At 47.7% G+C, this 14,450-nt stretch overlaps 4 non-coding genes and 3 pseudogenes across 4 annotated transcripts; all 7 read right to left on the reverse strand.

Moving 5' to 3' along the window:
* Positions 1-261: 261 nt before the first annotated feature.
* Positions 262-430, reverse strand: LOC132118868 (U2 spliceosomal RNA; annotated as a pseudogene).
* A 2,652-nt stretch (positions 431-3,082) lies between these two features.
* On the reverse strand, positions 3,083-3,246 carry LOC132118705 (U1 spliceosomal RNA). The gene has a single exon (XR_009425933.1). It is a non-coding gene; the product is annotated as a U1 spliceosomal RNA (small nuclear RNA).
* A 352-nt stretch (positions 3,247-3,598) lies between these two features.
* Positions 3,599-3,789, reverse strand: LOC132118810 (U2 spliceosomal RNA). Its single transcript, XR_009426029.1, has one exon. It is a non-coding gene; the product is annotated as a U2 spliceosomal RNA (small nuclear RNA).
* A 1,086-nt stretch (positions 3,790-4,875) lies between these two features.
* Positions 4,876-5,039, reverse strand: LOC132118706 (U1 spliceosomal RNA). Its single transcript, XR_009425934.1, has one exon. It is a non-coding gene; the product is annotated as a U1 spliceosomal RNA (small nuclear RNA).
* Positions 5,040-5,391: 352 nt separating this feature from the next.
* Positions 5,392-5,566, reverse strand: LOC132118826 (U2 spliceosomal RNA; annotated as a pseudogene).
* A 7,590-nt stretch (positions 5,567-13,156) lies between these two features.
* Positions 13,157-13,320, reverse strand: LOC132118707 (U1 spliceosomal RNA). The gene has a single exon (XR_009425935.1). It is a non-coding gene; the product is annotated as a U1 spliceosomal RNA (small nuclear RNA).
* Positions 13,321-13,672: 352 nt separating this feature from the next.
* Positions 13,673-13,885, reverse strand: LOC132118846 (U2 spliceosomal RNA; annotated as a pseudogene).
* Positions 13,886-14,450: the final 565 nt, after the last annotated feature.

Below are 14,450 nucleotides of genomic sequence, written 5' to 3' on the forward strand. Positions count from 1 at the left end.
AGCACACTCTTGCAATAAAAACAAATCTGACTTAAAAGACTTTAAAAGGGATACAATGCTCTGTGCTCGCAAGGTGGACCTCACACTTCTTACATTTATGATAAGAACAGATTTTTTTTTTTTTTTGACTGGTTTTATTGATATTTAATCAAAAGTGGTACAACAGTACGTCAAGTAATAGATAAAATACAACATATATGTTCACATGCAGGTATGAGTAAAAAAAAATAAAATAAAAAATTAAAAAACAATCGTTCCAATGACGGTTAACACACCACTAAAATCCTGGATCTCCAAGACATGCCTTATGTTAAGATACAGACAAAGTACATGAAATGACCATAAGGGAAGAAAAAAAAAAAAAAGGGGGGTATAAGGTTGATAAGAACAGATACTACACTTGATCTTAGCCAAAAGGCCGAGAAGCGATGTTGATTTGATGCAGCGGGGAAGAAGCCGGACACGACGATGCCCATCTCGGCTTTGGTAAGTCTGGGAGACCTGAAACGCTGTGTGATGGTAGTACCCTCCCCCGTCTGCAACGTCACCGGGCCTCGCCCCGATCGGCCTGACGCTGGCTCTGCAGCGACAGAGAGTACGGCATCGCTCGTAATTCCCAAACGGTTCGTCGCAAAGCCACGTGCCTTATGTCATCGGAATCCTTGGCTCGAGCCGAACGAGATGCAGGTCTCAGATTGGCTCGTCGCTCTGACGAAATTTTCGGGTATTTGGGATTTTGTCGAAAACCTTCTTTTGCAAACTAGCGGCAGGTATTTGGCCCAGTCCCACCCAGATCAGCACAGAATGCTTCTCTGGAGTCTGACTGTCAATAATCATCCAAAAAAAGTGGAAATTTCCATTCACCTTGGCGAGGGGACCTCAAAACGTGCCAAGGTGGTGTGGCCGAGGTGGCTCAAATGGCTATAACTCCAGGAAGGAGTGAGATCCCTTCACCCAAATCGGCACACCTGTGCAGGGGCTCAGTCAGCGGTCAGGTGTAAAAGGGCGCTGCGACAGGCCACTAGGTGGCGCTGTAAGCGGAAAAATAAGAAAAATGAAATGTAAAAGGACCATCAAACAAAGATGGAAACACCTGAAACGCTGTGTGATGGTAGTACCCTCCCCCGTCTGCAACGTCACCGGGCCTCGCCCCGATCGGCCTGACGCTGGCTCTGCGGCGACAGAGAGTACGGCATCGCTCGTAACTCCCAAACGGTTCGTCGCAGAGCCACGTGCCTTATGTCATCGGAATCCTTGGCTCGAGCCGAACGAGATGCAGGTCTCAGATTGGCTCGTCGCTCTGACGAAACTTTCGGGTATTTGGGATTTTGTCGAAAACCTTCTTTTGCAAACTAGCGGCAGGTATTTGGCCCAGTCCCACCCAGATCAGCACAGAATGCTTCTCTGGAGTCTGACTGTCAATAATCATCCAAAAAAAGTGGAAATTTCCATTCACCTTGGCGAGGGGACCTCAAAACGTGCCAAGGTGGTGTGGCCGAGGTGGCTCAAATGGCTATAACTCAAGGAAGGAGTGAGATCCCTTCACCCAAATCGGCACACCTGTGCAGGGGCTCAGTCAGCGGTCAGGTGTAAAAGGGCGCTGCGACAGGCCACTAGGTGGCGCTGTAAGCGGAAAAATAAGAAAAATGAAATGTAAAAGGACCATCAAACAAAGATGGAAACACCTGAAACGCTGTGTGATGGTAGTACCCTCCCCCGTCTGCAACGTCACCGGGCCTCGCCCCGATCGGCCTGACGCTGGCTCTGCGGCGACAGATAGTACGGCATCGCTCGTAACTCCCAAACGGTTCGTCGCAAAGCCACGTGCCTTATCTCATCGGAATCCTTGGCTCGAGCCGAACGAGATGCAGGTCTCAGATTGGCTCGTCGCTCTGACGAAATTTTCGGGTATTTGGGATTTTGTCGAAAACCTTCTTTTGCAAACTAGCGGCAGGTATTTGGCCCAGTCCCACCCAGATCAGCACAGCATGCTTCTCTGGAGTCTGACTGTCAATAATCATCCAAAAAAAGTGGAAATTTCCATTCACCTTGGCGAGGGGACCTCAAAACGTGCCAAGGTGGTGTGGCCGAGGTGGCTCAAATGGCTATAACTCCAGGAAGGAGTGAGATCCCTTCACCCAAATCGGCACACCTGTGCAGGGGCTCAGTCAGCGGTCAGGTGTAAAAGGGCGCTGCGACAGGCCACTAGGTGGCGCTGTAAGCGGAAAAATAAGAAAAATGAAATGTAAAAGGACCATCAAACAAAGATGGAAACACCTGAAACGCTGTGTGATGGTAGTACCCTCCCCCGTCTGCAACGTCACCGGGCCTCGCCCCGATCGGCCTGACGCTGGCTCTGCGGCGACAGATAGTACGGCATCGCTCGTAACTCCCAAACGGTTCGTCGCAAAGCCACGTGCCTTATCTCATCGGAATCCTTGGCTCGAGCCGAACGAGATGCAGGTCTCAGATTGGCTCGTCGCTCTGACGAAATTTTCGGGTATTTGGGATTTTGTCGAAAACCTTCTTTTGCAAACTAGCGGCAGGTATTTGGCCCAGTCCCACCCAGATCAGCACAGCATGCTTCTCTGGAGTCTGACTGTCAATAATCATCCAAAAAAAGTGGAAATTTCCATTCACCTTGGCGAGGGGACCTCAAAACGTGCCAAGGTGGTGTGGCCGAGGTGGCTCAAATGGCTATAACTCCAGGAAGGAGTGAGATCCCTTCACCCAAATCGGCACACCTGTGCAGGGGCTCAGTCAGCGGTCAGGTGTAAAAGGGCGCTGCAACAGGCCACTAGGTGGCGCTGTAAGCGGAAAAAAACTAATATGATTTGAAAAAGCACAACGAAAAACAAATATGGAGACAGCTACAGCTAGGCTGCAGTCAATCCAATCGACTTGCAAAGTGAGGTCTGTGCAAAATTCGAACTAAACCACACACCAGGGACCGATATTTCAAGAGCGTAAGTGATTTTGTTTCATGAGCTCAAAACACATACCCAGCATGTGGCAGGACTCATCATTCTGAAACTGAAAAGTAACTGAGATAGATCTTTCTGCTTTGTTTCACCAGTTAATTCAGGGGAGAGCGCGAACGCAGTCCCCCACTACCATAAATTATGCAGTCGAGATTCCCACATTTGGGGAATTCGCAGGGGTCAGCATGGCCGTAGTGCAATGGACAAGCCTCGCCCTGGGTGAACCGCCTTCTTGATCATGGTGTCTCCCCTGCCAGGTAAGTATGAAGACCCAAGCAGCCAGCCAGAGGTACAATTTGCGTCTCTACCATCCTCACCAACGGTTAGCCCTCCGTAAACCCCAACAAAGGAAGGATGGGCGACTTCCATTACTGGCCTGGAAACTGCTTCCCAACGCTGGTTTTAGTTGACTCCCTTTAACCAAACACACCGAATTCGATACATCACCTCGTCAGTGAAAGTCTCCGAGACCTCAGGTGGGAGCATCGTTAGTGGAAGAGTCCAACACCTCAGGGGGGTGCCTCAGAAGTGAGTCCGCAATAAACCACAGGACCTGCAAAGGCAGACCTCATTACTTGCTCTGCTATTCGTCACAATAAATGGCATTCCCGAAAAAGGGAAAGCAGACCGTTCCTGGAGACACTGCAATACCAGGCCGATGCGTGGAATGGACGGAGCAAGCCCCGGCTCCAGCTCCGTGATCTAAAAATCCATTTAATATGTAGTCCCCGGATGGGGGACGTATCAGATATTAAACTGATAAGAACAGATACTAAACTTGATCTTAGCCAAAAGGCCGAGAAGCGATGTTGATTAGATGCAGCGGGGAAGAAGCCGGACACGACGATGCCCATCTCGGCTTTGGTAAGTCTGGGAGACCTGAAAAGCTGTGTGATGGTAGTACCCTCCCCCGTCTGCAACGTCACCGGGCCTCGCCCCGATCGGCCTGACGCTGGCTCTGCAGCGACAGAGAGTACGGCATCGCTCGTAATTCCCAAACGGTTCGTCACAAAGCCACGTGCCTTATGTCATCGGAATCCTTGGCTCGAGCCGAACGAGATGCAGGTCTCAGATTGGCTCGTCGCTCTGACGAAATTTTCGGGTATTTGGGATTTTGTCGAAAACCTTCTTTTGCAAACTAGCGGCAGGTATTTGGCCCAGTCCCACCCAGATCAGCACAGAATGCTTCTCTGGAGTCTGACTGTCAATAATCATCCAAAAAAAGTGGAAATTTCCATTCACCTTGGCGAGGGGACCTCAAAACGTGCCAAGGTGTTGTGGCCGAGGTGGCTCAAATGGCTATAACTCCAGGAAGGAGTGAGATCCCTTCACCCAAATCGGCACACCTGTGCAGGGGCTCAGTCAGCGGTCAGGTGTAAAAGGGCGCTGCGACAGGCCACTAGGTGGCGCTGTAAGCGGAAAAATAAGAAAACAGAAATGTAAAAGGACCATCAAACAAAGATGGAAACACCTGAAACGCTGTGTGATGGTAGTACCCTCCCCCGTCTGCAACGTCACCGGGCCTCGCCCCGATCGGCCTGACGCTGGCTCTGCGGCGACAGAGAGTACGGCATCGCTCGCAACTCCCAAACGGTTCGTCGCAAAGCCACTAGGTGGCGCTGTAAGCGGAAAAAAACTAATATGATTTGAAAAAGCACAACGAAAAACAAACATGGAGACAGCTACAGCTAGGCTGCAGTCAATCCAATCGACTTGCAAAGTGAGGTCTGTGCAAAATTCGAACTAAACCACACACCAGGGACCGATATTTCAAGAGCGTAAGTGATTTTGTTTCATGAGCTCAAAACACATACCCAGCATGTGGCAGGACTCATCATTCTGAATCTGAAAAGTAACTGAGATAGATCTTTCTGCTTTGTTTCACCAGTTAATTCAGGGGAGAGCGCGAACGCAGTCCCCCACTACCATAAATTATGCAGTCGAGATTCCCACATTTGGGGAATTCGCAGGGGTCAGCATGGCCGTAGTGCAATGGACAAGCCTCGCCCTGGGTGAACCGCCTTCTTGATCATGGTGTCTCCCCTGCCAGGTAAGTATGAAGACCCAAGCAGCCAGCCAGAGGTACAATTTGCGTCTCTACCATCCTCACCAACGGTTAGCCCTCCGTAAACCCCAACAAAGGAAGGATGGGCGACTTCCATTACTGGCCTGGAAACTGCTTCCCAACGCTGGTTTTAGTTGACTCCCTTTAACCAAACACACCGAATTCGATACATCACCTCGTCAGTGAAAGTCTCCGAGACCTCAGGTGGGAGCATCGTTAGTGGAAGAGTCCAACACCTCAGGGGGGTGCCTCAGAAGTGAGTCCGCAATAAACCACAGGACCTGCAAAGGCAGACCTCATTACTTGCTCTGCTATTCGTCACAATAAATGGCATTCCCGAAAAAGGGAAAGCACACCGTTCCTGGAGACACTGCAATACCAGGCCGATGCGTGGAATGGACGGAGCAAGCCCCGGCTCCAGCTCCGTGATCTAAAAATCCATTTAATATGTAGTCCCCGGATGGGGGACGTATCAGATATTAAACTGATAAGAACAGATTTTTTCTTTCGAAAAAGTTTTATTGTCACCATTTACATTTTTTCCATTTGCATTTTTACTTTCACACACATTTTTTTTTTTTTCAAGCACACATTAAAACAAGCCATATAATATATAATAAATACACATGGTAAAATGAAAGAAACAATCATTGTTAAAAAAAATTGATTAAACCACAGTGTTTTGCTTGTTTTTAAAAGTCCATATTTGAGGTGTGTTTAAAAGGTGCGATCGGTTTCAAAAGTAAAATACAAATTTAAAAAAGCAAACAAGCCTCATATGCATGTTAATAAAACCAATTTCATTAATAAAACACAATAAAAACCAATTTATAGGATAAAAACCAAATAAAAAAAAAAAAAAAACATCTGTTGTGCAAGACCGGGGGTGAGTCCTTATCAAGTCGGTCTTCACCCCACTCTCCAGAACAGGGACATGAGATGCTGCTTTACAGGCTCAGCGGAGATCCCCTCTCCTCCGGCCCGCTGGCCCGCTGTTCCCGTAGCCAGAATGGTGAGGGTGCATCTACGGGCAGCCAGGGTCGGTGCCTGCCGGGACCCTCTCTGTGCGGCCCCGGCCCCCCCGTCCGAATTTCGTCGTCCGGTACCCCTGCAGCATTGATGTTACCTTTAGCTCGCATGCATGGAGGGTTACCGTAACGCGTTTCCCCACCAGCAGGTTTCTGGTGGCCCAGATGGCATCCTTGATGACGTTGAGGGTGAGCCAGAGCGAGGTGAATTCCTGTGCTGTCATGTCCTTCAAGCCCCGGCCCACCCCAAGGATGGCGAGCTGGTACCCGAACTGGGCCCCACCTGCTGGTAGGCACGGGAAATACAAGGGGCCGGTCTTGGCCCACAGGTCCCGCGCAGCACCGCACTCCCAGAGTAGGTGGTGGACGGTCTCCGGGGAATTGCAGCCGGACCGAGGGCAGATGGGGTTTTTGGCCATGCCTCTGGAGTGCATAACCGCCCTGACCGGGAGGATCTCATGAGCCACCATCCATGATAAATCCTTGTGCCTGTTCTGGAGAGCGGGGTGAGCAGCGTTCCTCCAAACTTGTTTGGCCTCACCTAGTGTGAGGCCTGGAACTGGACTCACCGGTTCCCGGTCCTGCACAACAGAAATGAGAGACTTGTGTTTAGTTAAAATGGTGACATCTTCACTCTCTAAAAGATATTTCTTTAAAAAATTTTTTATAAAACTGTACTCTTTAGGCAAGTTAAAAGACACTGGGGTTTTCAAGTCTACTGGTAAAATTTTCAATGTTCTTAGGTAAGACCCCATCCAAAATCGCACCATTGCAGCCGTCTTGTTTTCTTTGGATGGGGTCATGGCATAACTAATGTGCAGGGCGGTGAAGCGGCTGCCTAAAAACAGGTGGGGGTCTGGGAGGCCTTTTCCACCGTTCTCTGGCCTTTTCTTGATGGTCTCCCTCTTCAGGCGCTCCCACTTGGACCCCCACAGGAAATAAAACACCGCCCTCTCCAGTCTCACCAGGAACCGCCGAGGGGGGCTAAAAACAGAACAGACAAGTAAAATCAGAGGTAAAATCACAGATTTAAAAATTAAAATTTTACCTTCAATTGTCAACTGTCTTAGTCCCCAAAACCCCAGTCTTTTCCTAGCTTTCCCTAGCAAGTCAGTCCAGTTGTCTCGTCCACCTCCGTCTTTATCAAATTTAACGCCTAAAATCTTAAAATCATTGTCTTTAAAAACCAAATCAAGTCCTCCTGTGTCCGCGTCTCCCCACGGCCCGAAGAGCTGGGCCTCGGACTTGTTTCTATTGAGTTTGGCGCCCGAGGCCCGACCGTACCAGTCAGTCAAGTCCAGTGCTCTTCGTATGGATAAAAGGTCCGTGGCTAAAAGAGTTACGTCGTCCATGTATAAAGCACAGGTCGCCGTCAGTCCACCCGTCCCAGGAACGTCCAGTCCTTTGATCCATTTGTCCCTTCTCAAGATCTGTGCCAGTGGCTCAATGCAAGCCACATACAGAAGAGGAGATAAAGGACATCCCTGACGGACACCACTGTGTATGTTCACAGCTTTGGAAAGATGCCCATTTATTAGAATTTTGCTGACTATTCCCTTGTACAGCAGTCCCACCCAGGCTATAAACCTCTCTGGAAACCCCATTTTATCCAGTACCTGGAAGAGGTACTGGTGCGAGACTCGATCAAATGCTTTTTCAAAATCTAAATTTAGGACTACTAGCCGAATATTTCTGTCTCTCGCGTAACAGATGGCGTCTCTAATCAGCACTAGGTTGTCTGTTATCTTTCTTCCGGGCACAGCAGAAGCTTGATCCGGGTGGATCACGTCCTCTAAAACAGTCGACATGCGTGTCGCTAAAATCTTACTAAAAAGTTTACCATCGAAATTTAAAAGCGTGATTGGTCTCCAATTTTTTAAGTCAGTCCTGTCCCCTTTTTTGTACAGTAAAGACACTATCCCTATCCTAAAACTGTCGGGTAGTCTGTCAAGAGTCTCAAAGTTGTTAAAAACAGCCAATAATTCATGTGCTAAAATATCCCAAAAAGTAAGATAAAACTCTAGGGGAAGTCCATCTGCTCCTGGGGACTTCCCCTTTTTAAAACCTTTAAGAGCTTTATGTAATTCTAAAATATTAAAATCTTGGGATAAAAACTTATTTTGGCCATTAACATTCTTGACTAAAAAATTTAAAACTTCCCTTGCCGTATCGTCGTGTACATCTTTTTTACAATACAAATCCTCATAAAATCCCTCTACATTTTTTAAAATCTCTTCTGTTGTGTTTGCATCCCTCCCTCCTACCTTAACACTGGTTATTGCCCCTCCCCTTGTTATTATCTTTTTAAAAAAGTAACTTGTACACTTTTCACCTTCCTCTATTTCTCTTTCTTTGCTTCTTAAAATAACACCTTTACTTTGGATACGAGATAAAACTGACATTTCTTTTTTTACATCTGTTATTTCTTGGCTAAAATCAAAACCATTATTTAAAAGATTAAAATATCTTTGTAATCTTTTTTGCAACCCCATCATGCATCTCTTTTCCCTATTCTTTTTATCTTTCCCTACCTTCCTAAAAAACTGTCTTGTCCGGTCCTTTACCATTTCCCACCACTGTGCACGTGTCTCATAAAAGTCTTGGAGGGTCTGCCATTGGCTGAACTGCTCCCTATATTCTCTAACCACTTCTTCATCCACCAATAGGGAACAGTTCAGCTTCCACATCCCTCCTCCTACCGTCACACCCGGGGAAAGTGAAAGGGTGCAAGACAGCATCATGTGATCAGAAAAAAAGAGAGGGGTCAATGTTGCATCGGTTGGCGGGCAGTCCCTTGTAAAAACATAGTCAATTCGAGAGGCTCTGGCGCCATCACCACTGAACCAGGTGAAGCCCTCCTCTCTTTGATGCAGTTGTTTAAAACAGTCAACTAACTTAAAATCCTTGACTAAATTTTGTAATAAAACCGATGTCTTATCGACCTTAAAATCTTCTCCTACTCTCTTCCTATCTGTTTTTGATAAAACACAGTTAAAATCCCCTGCTACTATTAGGGGAGCCCTGCCTAACATGTGGGGCTGCAGGTCTTCTAAAAGCTCATACCTGTCATTTTTTTCTGTAAAACCATACACGTTAAGAACCTTAAAATCTCTCCCTAAAAAAGTCAGGTTTGCTAAAAGAGCCCGCCCTTCCCTCACCACAGTGCTATCCTTCACCGTGATGTTTGAATTTTTTATTAAAATAGCGACACCATCATTCTTGTTGAAGTTAGAGCCACTCCATATTGAGGGCCCCATGGTCCACATCTCCTCCAACTTCCTGTGGTTACTTAAAAAGGGCAGAGCACACTCTTGCAGTAAAAACAAATCTGACTTAAAAGACTTTAAAAGGGATAAAATGCTCTGTGCTCGCAAGGTGGACCTCACACTTCTTACATTTATGGTAGAGATAGTGAGGGCCATGAGCAGTATGGTTAAAACAGTATGAGACATTTAAACAGAAGACTAAAAGACTACAAAAATATGCTTAAAATCATGTTTTATCTTGTTTCACCTGCTCTTCCTTTCTCCCAGATGAACTGGGGCCCGGAGAGCAGGTGCTCGACACATCGGGTGCTACAGAGAAACCCTCTTGTAACTCCCTAGGCGACGATGTTCTTAGCTTGATGTGCAAAAAGGAAACCTCATTTGGGGATTCTAGGGGCCACATACGTTCTTGATCTTCCAAATCGGAACTATCAAGCCGCTGTGCTGCCCTAGCTTTTTTCTCCTCTGTTTCCACCAGAGGAGATCCCGCAGGTCTTTTTTGCACTTGAGCATTTGGGAGTGAACACTCAAATTCACTCCCACTGGATTCCTGCACCAAATCTGACACCGTTTCTAGGGAAGAGCTTGTTTCTTCCTCGCTCACTTCTCCTTCCGTGACTTTTTCCAGTTCAATATCTGACTCCGCCCCTGTGGCCGCCCCACTTCCTCCTTCCTGCCCAATCCCTGAGGCCGGCTGGGGATTTGAAATTCCCGCCAAAACCTCAGGGACCGCCTCCTCTTTCCTTTGTTCATTCGTTTGTTGCCCATGTGGGGCGGCCATTTTGAGCTTGTTGGCAAAACTTTTAGGGCAGTCTCTGTAGAGATGGTTTGTTTCTCCACAAAGATTACACCGTCTGCCATTGGTACAATCATCAAAACTGTGACCAATTTCTCTACACTTCCCACATATTAACTCTTGGCATGCTTCAGCGAGATGACCAAACCTGCAACACTTCCTGCAGAGTTTGGGCATTCCTTGATAATGTATGTAGCCTCTGTTCTCTCCGAGCACAATCATGGAAGGCAGATGTTTCAGGCCCTGGTAGCCCCCAGCGTCTTCCCATTGTTTAATGGGAATTCGCCAGGAGCATGTCCAAATGCCATCTTCATCCAACACTTTGACAGGCTGGCCTCGAACAGTGCAAAATCTACCCAACCAAACACAAATATCATCTCCAGTCACTGTTTCATTGAACATCCTGACAATCACAGTTTTAAGTGTGTTATCCGAAAGTTTCTCGACAGTGAACATGGAGAACTGGGCTTTAACTGAATCAAACCTTTGCCAAAAGTCATTAAGCAGGGAAGCGGTTTTAAAACTGACATCAAATCCTTTGTTCAAGGGCAGAGTCATCAAACAATTCAGGTCGTCAGATCTAAAAGCTAAGGTCTTTTGGATCAGCTTCCTTGAAAAGTCCATACGGGACATTCCAAGGAGCTTCCCCTCAACCTGCCTGAATAAAAAACGCACGCTGTGGTGCCTCCGCACGCCGGCACGGGCAGCCGACATGATGGAGGCACCAACAGCCTTAAAACTTAAAACAACAATAAATACAACAATAAATAACCAAATAAATAATTAAAAGACCTTACCTTAAAACTTGTTGGAGCCCGAAGCAGCAGAATTCAATGTACCTCTCGAAGTTGTGTGACTCAAGATATAAAAAGATCTCAAGTCAGGAAACCTCCAAGAGGCGATCGCAGTCTCAACCGTCCGACAAGATACGTGATCTTAGCCAAAAGGCCGAGAAGCGATGTTGATTTGATGCAGCGGGGAAGAAGCCGGACACGACGATGCCCATCTCGGCTTTGGTAAGTCTGGGAGACCTGAAAAGCTGTGTGATGGTAGTACCCTCCCCCGTCTGCAACGTCACCGGGCCTCGCCCCGATCGGCCTGACGCTGGCTCTGCAGCGACAGAGAGTACGGCATCGCTCGTAATTCCCAAACGGTTCGTCACAAAGCCACGTGCCTTATGTCATCGGAATCCTTGGCTCGAGCCGAACGAGATGCAGGTCTCAGATTGGCTCGTCGCTCTGACGAAATTTTCGGGTATTTGGGATTTTGTTGAAAACCTTCTTTTGCAAACTAGCGGCAGGTATTTGGCCCAGTCCCACCCAGATCAGCACAGAATGCTTCTCTGGAGTCTGACTGTCAATAATCATCCAAAAAAAGTGGAAATTTCCATTCACCTTGGCGAGGGGACCTCAAAACGTGCCAAGGTGTTGTGGCCGAGGTGGCTCAAATGGCTATAACTCCAGGAAGGAGTGAGATCCCTTCACCCAAATCGGCACACCTGTGCAGGGGCTCAGTCAGCGGTCAGGTGTAAAAGGGCGCTGCGACAGGCCACTAGGTGGCGCTGTAAGCGGAAAAATAAGAAAACAGAAATGTAAAAGGACCATCAAACAAAGATGGAAACACCTGAAACGCTGTGTGATGGTAGTACCCTCCCCCGTCTGCAACGTCACCGGGCCTCGCCCCGATCGGCCTGACGCTGGCTCTGCGGCGACAGAGAGTACGGCATCGCTCGCAACTCCCAAACGGTTCGTCGCAAAGCCACGTGCCTTATGTCATCGGAATCCTTGGCTCGAGCCGAACGAGATGCAGGTCTCAGATTGGCTCGTCGCTCTGACGAAATTTTCGGGTATTTGGGATTTTGTCGAAAACCTTCTTTTGCAAACTAGCGGCAGGTATTTGGCCCAGTCCCACCCAGATCAGCACAGAATGCTTCTCTGGAGTCTGACTGTCAATAATCATCCAAAAAAAGTGGAAATTTCCATTCACCTTGGCGAGGGGACCTCAAAACGTGCCAAGGTGGTGTGGCCGAGGTGGCTCAAATGGCTATAACTCCAGGAAGGAGTGAGATCCCTTCACCCAAATCGGCACACCTGTGCAGGGGCTCAGTCAGCGGTCAGGTGTAAAAGGGCGCTGCGACAGGCCACTAGGTGGCGCTGTAAGCGGAAAAATAAGAAAAATGAAATGTAAAAGGACCATCAAACAAAGATGGAAACACCTGAAACGCTGTGTGATGGTAGTACCCTCCCCCGTCTGCAACGTCACCGGGCCTCGCCCCGATCGGCCTGACGCTGGCTCTGCGGCGACAGAGAGTACGGCATCGCTCGTAACTCCCAAACGGTTCGTCGCAAAGCCACGTGCCTTATCTCATCGGAATCCTTGGCTCGAGCCGAACGAGATGCAGGTCTCAGATTGGCTCATCGCTCTGACGAAATTTTCGGGTATTTGGGATTTTGTCGAAAACCTTCTTTTGCAAACTAGCGGCAGGTATTTGGCCCAGTCCCACCCAGATCAGCACAGCATGCTTCTCTGGAGTCTGACTGTCAATAATCATCCAAAAAAAGTGGAAATTTCCATTCACCTTGGCGAGGGGACCTCAAAACGTGCCAAGGTGGTGTGGCCGAGGTGGCTCAAATGGCTATAACTCCAGGAAGGAGTGAGATCCCTTCACCCAAATCGGCACACCTGTGCAGGGGCTCAGTCAGCGGTCAGGTGTAAAAGGGCGCTGCAACAGGCCACTAGGTGGCGCTGTAAGCGGAAAAAAACTAATATGATTTGAAAAAGCACAACGAAAAACAAACATGGAGACAGCTACAGCTAGGCTGCAGTCAATCCAATCGACTTGCAAAGTGAGGTCTGTGCAAAATTCGAACTAAACCACACACCAGGGACCGATATTTCAAGAGCGTAAGTGATTTTGTTTCATGAGCTCAAAACACATACCCAGCATGTGGCAGGACTCATCATTCTGAAACTGAAAAGTAACTGAGATAGATCTTTCTGCTTTGTTTCACCAGTTAATTCAGGGGAGAGCGCGAACGCAGTCCCCCACTACCATAAATTATGCAGTCGAGATTCCCACATTTGGGGAATTCGCAGGGGTCAGCATGGCCGTAGTGCAATGGACAAGCCTCGCCCTGGGTGAACCGCCTTCTTGATCATGGTGTCTCCCCTGCCAGGTAAGTATGAAGACCCAAGCAGCCAGCCAGAGGTACAATTTGCGTCTCTACCATCCTCACCAACGGTTAGCCCTCCGTAAACCCCAACAAAGGAAGGATGGGCGACTTCCATTACTGGCCTGGAAACTGCTTCCCAACGCTGGTTTTAGTTGACTCCCTTTAACCAAACACACCGAATTCGATACATCACCTCGTCAGTGAAAGTCTCCGAGACCTCAGGTGGGAGCATCGTTAGTGGAAGGGTCCAACACCTCAGGGGGGTGCCTCAGAAGTGAGTCCGCAATAAACCACAGGACCTGCAAAGGCAGACCTCATTACTTGCTCTGCTATTCGTCACAATAAATGGCATTCCCGAAAAAGGGAAAGCACACCGTTCCTGGAGACACTGCAATACCAGGCCGATGCGTGGAATGGACGGAGCAAGCCCCGGCTCCAGCTCCGTGATCTAAAAATCCATTTAATATGTAGTCCCCGGATGGGGGACGTATCAGATATTAAACTGATAAGAACAGATTTTTTTTTTTTTTTTTTTTTTTTTTTGACTGGTTTTATTGATATTTAATCAAAAGTGGTACAACAGTACGTCAAGTAATAGATAAAATACAACATATATGTTCACATGCAGGTATGAGTAAAAAAAAATAAAATTAAAAATTAAAAAACAATCGTTCCAATGACGGTTAACACACAACTAAAATCCTGGATCTCCAAGACATGCCTTATGTTAAGATACAGACAAAGTACTTGAAATGACCATAAGGGAAGAAAAAAAAAAAAAAAAGAGGGGTTATAAGGTTACACATTGATGAATTGTTCTTTTACATACATTTTTATTTTCCTTTAAAGTGCTTTCAGTGTGTTTTAAAAGCCAAAATAAAACTATGTAAAAAAAAAAAAAAAAAAAAAAAAAAAAAAAGGGTTCTCTATTGTGCTTGATCGGGGAGGTAATCTTTCAATTTGGGCCTCTCCCACTCTTCGGTCCCAGGCAATCAAACCCAGCTTCAGTGACCCAGAGGAGATCCGTACTCTCTGGCCCGCTGCTCCCGTAGCCGGAAGTGGTGAAGGTACATCTACGGGCAACCAGGGTCGGTGGTGGCCGGGACTCTCTCAGTGGCAACCCCGGCCCCCGCTCTGAATG

The sequence above is a fragment of the Carassius carassius genome, chromosome 37, assembly GCF_963082965.1.
Source record: "Carassius carassius chromosome 37, fCarCar2.1, whole genome shotgun sequence".
Lineage (NCBI taxonomy): Eukaryota > Metazoa > Chordata > Actinopteri > Cypriniformes > Cyprinidae > Carassius > Carassius carassius.